Raw genomic sequence first — 11,634 nt, 5'->3', positions numbered from 1 at the left:
GCGTAACTTCCAAATATTCACTTATACAGAAGAAATGCACAAAATTATGTATTTGTGCATATCCATTTGCGCATATATGGAAGATATGCACATATACAGAAGATGTGTATATACGGAAGTTGCACCTATATAGAAGCTGAATTTTGGCACAATTTTTGTATATGCAAAACTTCCATATATGCACATATCTTTTGTATATGTGCAACTTCTGTATATATGCATAACCTCTATGTATGTGCAACTTCAGTATATGTACATCTTTTATATATGGGCAACTTCCGTATATGAGCATATCTTCCGTATATATGTAACCTCCTTATATGTGCATATCTTCGGTATATGTACGTCTTCTATATATGTGCATCTACCGTATATGCACACATATGAAAGATATGCGCATATACAAAAAATGCGCTTATACAAATGATATGTGCCTATATGAAAGATGTGCACATACGAAAGTCACACAACTTCTATATATGTTCATATTATGTATTACATATCTTTTGTATATGTACAATTTTTGTATGTGTATATACGGAAGTTGCACACATATGGAAGACATGCACATATACAAAAATTATGTATATATGGAGGTTGAGGTTGTGTACAGATATGTGCATATGAAAGTTTCGCATATACAAAAGATATGCACATATACGAAAGTTGTGAATATATGGAAGATATGTGTGTAATGGAAAATGTGTATATACGAAAGTTGCACAAATTTTATATATGTGCATCCTCTATATCATAATCTTCCATATATGCACAACTTTTGTATATATGCATATCTTTTGTATATGTGAAACTTCCATATATGTGTCATATATGCACATATATGGCAGTTACATCTACAAAAGTTTTCGTGGAAATTGCATATATATGAAAGTTGTATATACAGACATTGTGCATACACGAAATTTGCGCATACATGAAAGTTGTGTATACAAAAGTTGTGCATATATGTAAGTTATGTATATACAGAAAATTTATTTGAACATCATGTATGAAATTAGTTGAATCACATATCCTTCTCTACTCTTTGAGCACTAAGTTGCTTTTAGTTGTACTTTGAGCTTTAAGTCACTTTCAGTGCTAGGGGCATTACTAAAAACATATGGTAAGAGAGACTTACCTGAACTTACCATTGTAAGGATAATATTAAAGGGGAATTATTCGAACCTATGGTAAGGATAATATAAAAAACATTATTACTTCCAAATTTACGGATAAGTTGTGGGATGATAAGGCGTTAGAGGGAAAAAGGAAGCTAAGGTATTATAAGGAGGTGATTAACCCCACTCTTACTAACCAGAATTATATTTCTACCTTGATCGGTGTTAAGAAGAAAATGAACATTGCAAAGATAATTAATTCTCATGAACTTAAAAGTGAAACTGAGGGTTTGTCTATTCTAAAAACACCTTGGGACGAAAGAATTTCCCGCTTTTGTGATACTAAGATAGTTGAAAATGAAAAACACTTTCTCTTGGATTACCATACTCTTATTCACATCAATTCTCCTTTTCAAAGCATTTTCTACACTACCAACTTTATGGACTTGTTAAGCCAACAAACCTATAGTGATATTAGAATGTTTCTCTCCCTTCTTTTTTATCATAGAAATAAAATATTAAAGTGTTAGTTAATTGTTTTCTTTCTTAAGGTCCAATAAACAATAATGGTTTTAGTGGACATTAACCACCACCAACATTATTAATAATCATAATATAAAATAAGTTATTGTAATTTTTTAAATATATGAAACAAAATTATATTATATTTAAAAATATTAATTATTTTTAAATGAATTATTACATTTTTATAATTTAAAATATAAGTATAGATCAAAATAATGGCATCATGTCCTTATCAGAAATTAAAATACATATAAATTTAAATTATTTAAAAGAAATTTGTTTTTTTTCTCATATATATTCTTATTTAAAGTACTAATAAAAAGATATTAAGAAAAAATATATATTTTTAATTATTTAATATAAATTTATTTCATTATAAATAATTCATTATACCTATTGCATCATGTTTAAAAAAAAAATATTTTAATTTTTTTAAATTTCAAAATTTAATTAACATTTTTTAAGTGGAATTTAAAATTATAATATTTTTAAATTATTCAAAAACTCCATTTTATATATTTTAAATTCTAAAAATTATTTTAATATAAATGTATTATTATATAATAAAATAATAATGACAAAAATGAAATATTGTTTTAAAACTCACTTAATATATTTTTTTCTTAAATTAATAGGTTAATATGAAATAATATTAACATTTTTTTTTTCTTCTGCTCTTAGATTATAAAAATAATATGTTAAAAAATTTTAATTATTTTTTTAATGTTCAATAGACTATATACAGTTTGAGTGGACTTAATGGTTAAGAGCATGTGTTTCTTCCTAAGAGGTCACATGTTCAAAACTAGAGGGGGTAGAGTATGTATACCTTGGTAGACTTAGCAGTCAAATCGCTACGTAGAAGTGGGTACCTTGTACCACAAACAAAAGGGTTTAATGCACCAATTTGGTGTACCTTAAAAATAAATAATATTAATAATATTATTTTAAATTATTTAATATACATTCATTTCATTGTAATAATTTATTATGCACATTACATAAGATTTTAAAAAAGATATTTTATTTTTTCAACGTTTCAAAATTTAGTTACAATTAATAAAAGTCCAAAACTTAAATATTGGAAAATTTAAACATTTTAAATTGGAATTTAAAAAAATAATATTTTATTTTTAAGAAATTAATTCGAAATTCCAATTTATTTTATTATTAAATTAAATTTTAAAATATTTATTAATATTAAATAAATGTAAAGTTAGATCTAAGACTTTTGTGATCCATAATTTAGAAAACAATCTTTCAGATTAATCACATTGTAAGGATTGGGTCGACGTTTCGAACCAACTAATGTGGTTCATCCTCAGGACAAGGTGAGAAATCAGACAATCTGAGAGAATAAATAGCATGGATGCATCATTGTTCAGTGTTAGCCGTTGGTGAAGTAAACTTAGAAATTAGCCGTTATGTAATAATTAATTATTAATTATCGAAATTGTCAAAGTATATTAATATAAATAATAATATAATTTAAGAAAAATAATATTATTAGCTAGGGTTGACCTAGTCAATGTGAAATAGGAGGAAAACTAGCCGTTACTATGATAAAGTACATAATAATATTAATAATATTAGTAAATTTATATAACAATATTGGTAAGGGTTGACCAATTGGGAGGAAACTAGCCATTATCATGAATAATTAATATATATAATAATATTTGGTAAAAAAATTTAGTTATTAAGTCATGGATTAGTTGGTAATAATATTAAAACATAATTATTATATTAAACAAATCAAATAATACTAGTATCATAGAATAATTTATAATATTAGGTAAAGGACCTAATATTGTAAAAATAGTTAAACTATATAATAATCTTAGGTTGAAAAATTTGAAATGTGATAAAATAAATTATGACATAAAATAATTGTTTAGAATTTTTGGGGGGAAAACTAATTATATTTTTTTTGCTAAAGCAAGAGTCGTACCTTCGTTATCATTAAATCAGAAAAATATTTACATAGAATACAACCATCCACATGGAAACATGGATCTTAATCAAAAACTACTTTCTAGATATCCAAGGGTCACGAGTTGAGTATGAAAACTCTGACCCTTACCCACAAAACTGCACCACCCTAAACAACAAAAAGTACCAAGGCCACAAAATCAACCCATCAAATCCGAAAAGGGGGAGAAAGCCGTTAATCTCCACCATCAGAACTCCTAGCTCCAACCAACGGCAGAGGAGGACCTCGCTGAGCCAAGACTCCCGCCAATTAACAGTTTGGACCCACTAGTATGCACATAGATTCCTGACCGTCGATCCTCCCAACTTGATCCAATGGTAGAGGTGAATATCACACTGCCTAGAAGTCCGCCTTTTAACCTTATGGCCCCACTGACAAGCTCGATGAATCATAGTCATAGATCTGCCGGGCTTGATCCAACGGCATAGGATCATATCGCACCAAGCAAAAGAACTGCTGGTTAATGTGCGATAAGGGTGGAAAACAAAACCACCCCTCGGCCACGTGTAGCCCGAAGAGTGTGATCGCTCCCAAATTTTAAAAACCACTTCCCACTCGAGAGGCCCCCGATACACCGGAAACCACTCAGCTGGCGGATTTGCGTCCTTAGACAACGTATCAGGAATATTTTGGTCGCCATTGGATCCCGGATTCCGGAAGCTACCACTTTCTCCTTTGCAACCGTATGTGAGCCTGAGCGACGTACTACCCCTTCCCTCCAACCAACTACTCTGGTAGTAGAATCCTCTGAGCAACGTAAGAAAAAATGAGAAAAGGAAAAACTTACACCTCATAATTAAACCAAATTGTTGGACAGAGCTTCCATAGTTTTGGTGCGGTACACCATCATATCCTCATCTGCTTGGGTGTCGCACTAATCCATGAGACTATCCTAAGGCAACCTATGCCCACCCATCGCAACCCTGTTCATGGTACACTTCACTCCTTGATTAACCAGTAAATCAGCAAGTTTGTTGGCCTGCCTTCGCACATGGTTAAAACTAACTATGCGTAGGCCTTTGAGGTGGAGTTGGATCCTTTGAAAGACCTGGATCAATCTCCAGTGTTTTGAAACCTTCTCCAGCTCCGAGCCCTAACTAATTTTTTTGACTGTGTTGATAATTAACTCAGAGTCAGCTTCAATAATCACATTCTGCCGATTAACCTACACCAGGAGTTATAATCACTGCTTCATAGCCATGGATTCTGCCATGTTATTTGTAGCTCTGCCTAAATGTCCATGGAAGATGGAAAGGATATTACCAGTATCATCCCTTAACACCCCTCCAAAGCCCGCATTGCCCGAGTTGCCTTTTGAAGCCCCGTCTATGTTATATTTCAGAAAGCCCAAAGGGGGAGGATGCCAGAATTCCTGCTTAGAATCCATAACCATAACCTTTCTATTCAGGCCTTGCGACATAAGCCCCTGCATTCCCAACTATCCCAAAATCCTCATGTCAGCATCTGAAGGTGGATTTTTAGGGGTATTTCGCACTATGGTACCAACCGTCTCTTTAAGTTGAGTCAAGGTCTACTTCAAAAGACATTGGAGGGATCTTTTTTCATTTTTGAAAATTCTCTTATTCCTTTCTTTCCAGACATTCCAAATAATGAAGCTAGGCATAAGAGCCCAAGCTGAGCCAAGAATTTCATTATCTGAATAATTACACCTCCACTTGGTTAGGGTGTTGATGATACACCCTCTATCCCTGTCACTCTTTTGGAAGATGTTGGCAAAAGAATCCCACAAACTAGAGGTGAAGATACAATTATTGAGGAGGTGTTCCATGGTTTCTTCTTGGGCTTCACAGAGCTGGCATCTGGAAGGCCCCAGAACACCCCTTTTCCTTATGTTATCCCAAGTCAAAATTCTCTTATGATAAACAAGCCACATGAAGAGTTTAATCTTCATCCAGCCTTGATGCCTCCACAGATTTTTCCATATTCTATCCGGATCAAGAGAATCCATCTCAAGGAGTTTTCATTTTTCCTCCTTGAGATTAAAGGTACCCTCATTATCAATTGGTCATGCCCCCCTGTCACTAAAATATTCCTTTGTTCCAATATTTGCATGAGAGCCTCAGCTTTAGTTTTCAAGGGGTTATCTTCCCTATAAATCATGTTCCTCCACTTTCTCCATTTACTTGCATTATTGTTTTTGTCCCATAAATCTTTGACCTATGATAACCCTATGATGTTTGTCTCTCTCTTGAAGTCCAGAAATTACTCTTTTAGCAGTATTGGTTCTTGTTTCCATTTATCTTCCTAAACAAGTGCCAGATCCCCCTCTCTGATTTCCCAGAAGCTATTCTTTTGAACTAAGCCTCTGTTCTCCCAGGCCTTATTCCGAATGTATGAGTTATTTATATTTCCATACATCCTTATATGATCGTTATTATCCCAAGTGCTGGCATATTTTTCTGTCCAGATACTAGCCCACTGGGCCTTTGGTTCTTTGACCCATCTCCACCATAACTTAGCTCCTAAAGCCCTGCTTAGAACCTCTGGATCATCCAAACCCAGACCTCCTTGATTTTTGGGTTTGCAAATCTTTTCCCAAGCAACTAAGGCCCATTTCCTTTTTTTCTCCCCCTTACCCCAGAGGAAGTCTCTTTGAATGGTTTTGAATTGTTGTAAGACTCCTTTTGGTGCAGGGAGTGCTGAAAGCATGAAAACTGGGATAGATTGGAGAACAGCCTTTGTAAGCACCAACCTGCCAGCTAAGTTTAAAGATCTGATGGTCCAATTCCTGATTTTATCTTGCATCTTATTAATCACCGGTTCCTAGATGCTCTTATGAAGAGGTTTAGCAGTAAGAGGGACTCCCAAATATTTCAAAGGAAGAGAATCTCTTTGAAAGCCTAGAATTCTGGAAATATTCCTTTGAATAGAAATATAGGTATTAAAGAAAAAGATTTTGGATTTGAAAAGATTAACCTCCATGCCTGTGGCCAAACCAAAGTCAATTAGAAGTTGTTTATATGCCAAAGCTTCTTTGATTATAGGAACTCTCTGCAACATGGTATCATCCACAAATTGTTGATGAGTCAAAGTTTGTCCATTCTCAGAAAGTTGAAGACCCTTGATTTTGCCTTCTACTTTTGCTTGCTTAATCGATCTACCAAGTCCTTCCATCATGAGTATAAAGATAAAGGGAGAGAGTGGATCTCCCTACCTGAGGCCTCTTGAGGGAATAAAAATCTCAGAGGGAGATCCATTTACCAAAATTGAAAAGCTAGAAGAAGTTACCAAAGCCATGACCCATCTAACCCAATTATGATCAAACCCAAAACCAATAAGAACCCTCCTAATATAGGTCCAGTTCAACTTATCATAGGCTTTAGATAGGTCTAGCTGCATGATCATTCCATCCTTCCTGTTGCTAGTCAGTGAGTGCACCGCCTCCTGTGCTTGAATGATGTTATTGAGAATTTGTCTACCTTCCACATAACCAGATTACTCCCTAGAAATGAGAGTGGGGAGAAGAGGCTTGAGTCTGTTAGCTACAACCTTGGATATAATATTGTAAACCACATTGCACAATGCTATGGGTATAAACTTATCTGGAGTTAGGGAATTACCCTATTTAGGGATCAATGAAATGAAAGAGGCGTTGAGTGCCTTCAGAATAGTTCTATTCCTCCTAGAATCTTCTACTACATTTAGAATATCTTGTTTAACAATATTCCAATAGGCTTTAAAGAAATCCACATTAAAATCATCAGGACCCGATCATTTACCATTCTGCATTTCCTTGAGGACTTCACTGATTTCCTCTTTAGTTACTAGCCTATTGAGGTTGAAATTATCCTCTCTGGACAATAGTCTTGGTATATGTCTTGTTAGATCCTTAATGAAAGGCTCTCTATTTTAAATGGCTTCCTTTGCATTCCCACGAAAGTGTTGAACTAATACAGATTCTATTTCTTCATGGGTGCTGAGTAGTTGCCCTTCCTCATCCTTAATCGAGGATATTCTATTATGAGCTTGGTTTGCCAAGGTTGACCTGTGGGAAAATCTGGTGTTTCGTTCCCCTTCCTTTAACCATTGCACTCTAGATTTTTGTCTCCAAAATATTTCCTCTTGTTTGCATAAGTTCTCCCATTCGTGCTGAAGTTTGGTGGCTCTATCATTGCTAACTTTATCAAATCCAACCTTGATAAGGGATTGGTTGAGTATCTGCAGTTTGTTTTCAACAGCTTTTTTTCCTTCAAAAATATTGCCAAATTCTTTCTTGTTCCACTCTTTTAGCCTGAGCTTGATATGTTTTAGTCTTTTGTGAAGAAGGAACATGCTTGTACCCTGAATATGTAGATCTTCAGACCACCAACTTGAAATGTTGTTGATAAAATCTGGATGGGTGAGCCAGATATTCTCAAATCTAAAAGGTCTATTCCTGGGAGTACCAATGCCCCTGATCTCTAGTTGAATTGGCCAGTGATCAGATCCTCCAAAGGGTAGAATCCTTGCTTCCATTCCATTATCATTGAGTATAAGGTCCTCTGATATGATAAATCTGTCTAGCTTTGAGGCCACCAGAGACCCTCCTCCTCTTCTATTGTTCCAAGTAAAGAGACCATTACTTGAATCAATGTCAACCAGTTTCATAGTGTCCATAAAAGATTGAAAAGCTAAGGCATCTTTGGTTAGAGCTCTGGTGCCCCCTTTTTTCTCTAATAGTGATTTGATCATGTTGAAGTCCCCACCCATAATCCATGGAATCCTAGCATATCTCTCTCTGAGATCCATAAGAGAATCTAGAAATCTCAATTTGTCATCCATTCTCTAAGGGCCATAAACATTCGTTACTAGATAGATCTCCCTATCCCCCACAGGTTGAATGACCACTGATAAATAATTTCTGGAAGCTTCAGCATCTATTATACTAATCTTTAGGGGATTCCAAAGAGTAAGAATGCCACCTGCTGTATTTTCTACCTTGACTTCTAGAAACTCAAAATGACTGAGCCATTTACTATGAAGTTCTTTAATTTTCTGAATAGAACATTTAGTTTCCTGGATAAATATAATATCCGGAGCTTCCTATTTCATTCTGTTACTAAGTAATCTTTGCTTCCTTTTACTACCTAGACCCCTGATGTTCCAAGAAGTAAACTTCATCATTAAAGATTAGTGAAAGAGTAATTGGTTAGGTCTTTCATCTTACTCGAATCCATCATTAGCTTTCCACACTCCATCAGCAGTTCATTTTTCTTTTTTTTGCCTCTTTTCTTTCCTGGGCCTCGAGGTGCTAATCCTGGTGTATTTTTTATAGATTTCACACCTTCTTTGCCATGGTTTTCCACGTTACCTTGCCTTTCCACCCTAATAGCCTGGGTTTTCCATAAGTAAAACTACTGTACTATAGAGAAATCTTCTTGAGGTAACGAATCTAACCCTCCCATGGTTCCCTGTTTCAAGAACCCTTCCAAATCTAGGTGCTCTCTGTCTAGAATCTCCTGTAGTTCATGATCCTCCATTTCCATCTCACTCTGGGTCATTTCCTAGTCCATATCTAGTTCTACATCGCTCATCATAGCCTCTTTCTGTATGTTATTGTTCTTTGGTTGGTCTTTGTCCTCCTCTGTCTCCTTGTCCTCTAGACTTTCCTCTATTCCCTGATCTACTTTTATCGTCTCTTCTTCTTCCTTGAGAACTTGGAACCTATTCTGTGTAACTTGAGGCCCTTCTACTTGATGTTGCTTAAGTCCCCTTTTGCCGCCTTTTCCTCTGTGGCTCACTTTTTGAAAGCTTTCCGTATATTTCATTGTGGAAGTTTTGCTCTTATTCTTGATTTTTCTGAGAGGGAAATCTTTGAACAGGTGTCCATGCTCATGAAATCTGCGACATCTAAAAGTAATATGTTCATAATCTACTGTTTACACCCATTCTTCATCAAAAAACTTCAAGATCAACTCATCTGGTAGAGCTCTAGAGAGATCCATTTCCACACAGATTCTTGCAAAGGAAGTATATTTTCCTCTTCTAGTGGCTTCTAAAGCCTTGACAAAACGTCCTAATTTGTTACCTATGGCTATTAACGATTATGTTTGCCAATAATCCAGAGGAAGGGAGTAAAGTCTTACCCAAACCGGAACTGATGTGAAAGTCTCCCGCTCTGGTACAAATTTCATCATCCACAGCCTCATATAGAGGCCAGCAGCTGCATAGAAGTAGGGCCCTACTTCAAACACTCTGTCTTTATCCTGAATATTCGTGAAGACCACTGTAAAGAATCCTTTTGACCCCAGATGTAGGTCAATGCTCCCTTTTGGTTTCCAATGGTATTTAATCCATGTCTCTAAAGATTTTTTAGTGGGCCATACTCCCATGAATTTACAAATGATAGCATAAGTTCGCATGTGGTCCTTGTGTGCCTGCAGTGCAAGATCATTCAGGACTACCCTAGGAGTAACCTCAGATTTGGCCTTACAGGGTCCTTTCTATGCCTTGGTTTTTGCTCCCTTTTCCTTGTCAATTTCTTCCTTTTCTTTTGTGCTTTTATTTTCACAATGTTTGACTCCCTCCTGCTCTTCTTCCCTACTCTCTTTCCCCTCGTCATCAAGACTTCTAACTTCTTCCATTGGCTTCTTACCACGGCTAGTAACTGCCTACTTGTAGGAGGGAGTAGAGCTCCCTCCTCCACGCCCAACCATGGAGATCAGCGCCTGCAAACTTTCAACCCTAGCTGTTCTCTGTGTTCCCCTCAATCTGGGGAAAAACTAATTATGGAATGTATGGTTAACTCTCAATTTCATATCGATATATTTTATAATTAAGTATCACAGAATTTTTATTTTTTTACCAAAAATTTAATAAGGACAATTTAAAGGGAAATCTATAATAAAAGAGACCATAAGCTAGAGGATAGTCCACCTCATTGAAAGGAGGAATTCCAAGAAAGGAATATCCATCAGTAGGGGAGAGCAGATAAGACCAAGAAGGAAAACATCTGAAGCCAAAAAAGATAAGGGGGAGGAGAGGGCAGAGGAGTTAATAAGCGAGAGCTGGAATCAAGCTTTTGATTAATTTCTAGCCATCATCCCTATTAAGTTTTTTGGCATGTCTCTCTATTTCAATTGCTGCCCTAAGTTTCATGTGGTGGAAATGACTCACTTTAGCAATGACCTTAGATTCTTCAATGTAGACATGGTGATTTGATTTCTCAGCATGTTCTACAAGGGCTGAAGTGCGGGAGCTATTATGTCTGATGTCAGCAGCATGTTCATTGATCCTTTTCTTAATAGACCTTCATGTTTCTCCAATGTAGGGGATACCACAGGAACACGGAATGAGGTAGACACCTTTTGAGTCCTTTGGGTTAATAGGGTCTTTAACTGATCTAAGAGAATTTTTAATGGTATTAAGAAGCTTGAAAGAAGAAGAGACATTAGTTTTCTTAAGAATATGGGCAATCCTATCCGTGGTTCCTTGGATATATGGGAGACGAACCGTAGATATAGGATCAGTAAGGGTGGGTTTAACCCTCGTCTCTTTGCTCACTCTGTGAAATGCCTTGAGGCTATGGGACCTGCTATACCCATTATTTTCAAAAACCTCAAGAAGATGAGATTTCTCCTAATCAAGGTGGTCATCATCAGAGATTCTTAGAGCATAGGTAGCGAGAGTGTTGAGAACCCCGAATTTCTGAGCAGGGAAATGATGAGAATTGGCATGGAGGTATTGTTCTGTGTGAGTCTTCTTTCGAAAAACTTGGTGATAGATGGAACCATCCTCCCTCCTAGAGAGGAGGATGTCAAGAAAGGGAAGGTGACCATTCTCCTCAACCTCCATGGTGAACTTGATGGAATCTGATTGAGAATTCAGGTGCTTGAGAAATAGATCAAGTTTCTCACGACCATGAGGCCAAATGACACAAGTGTCATCGACAAACCTCTTCCATTTTTTAGGACGGAATTTGGCGGAAGCAAGGGCCTTGGTCTCAAAATCTTCCATAAACAAGTTTGTGACAATGGGGGAGAGAGGGGAGCCCATTGC

The sequence above is a fragment of the Pinus tabuliformis genome, chromosome 1_1, assembly GCF_031772625.1.
Source record: "Pinus tabuliformis cultivar Carrire ecotype Pingquan chromosome 1_1, CPIR1, whole genome shotgun sequence".
Classification (NCBI taxonomy): Eukaryota; Viridiplantae; Streptophyta; class Pinopsida; order Pinales; family Pinaceae; genus Pinus; species Pinus tabuliformis.
Note: the sequence above shows the minus strand (reverse complement) of the source record.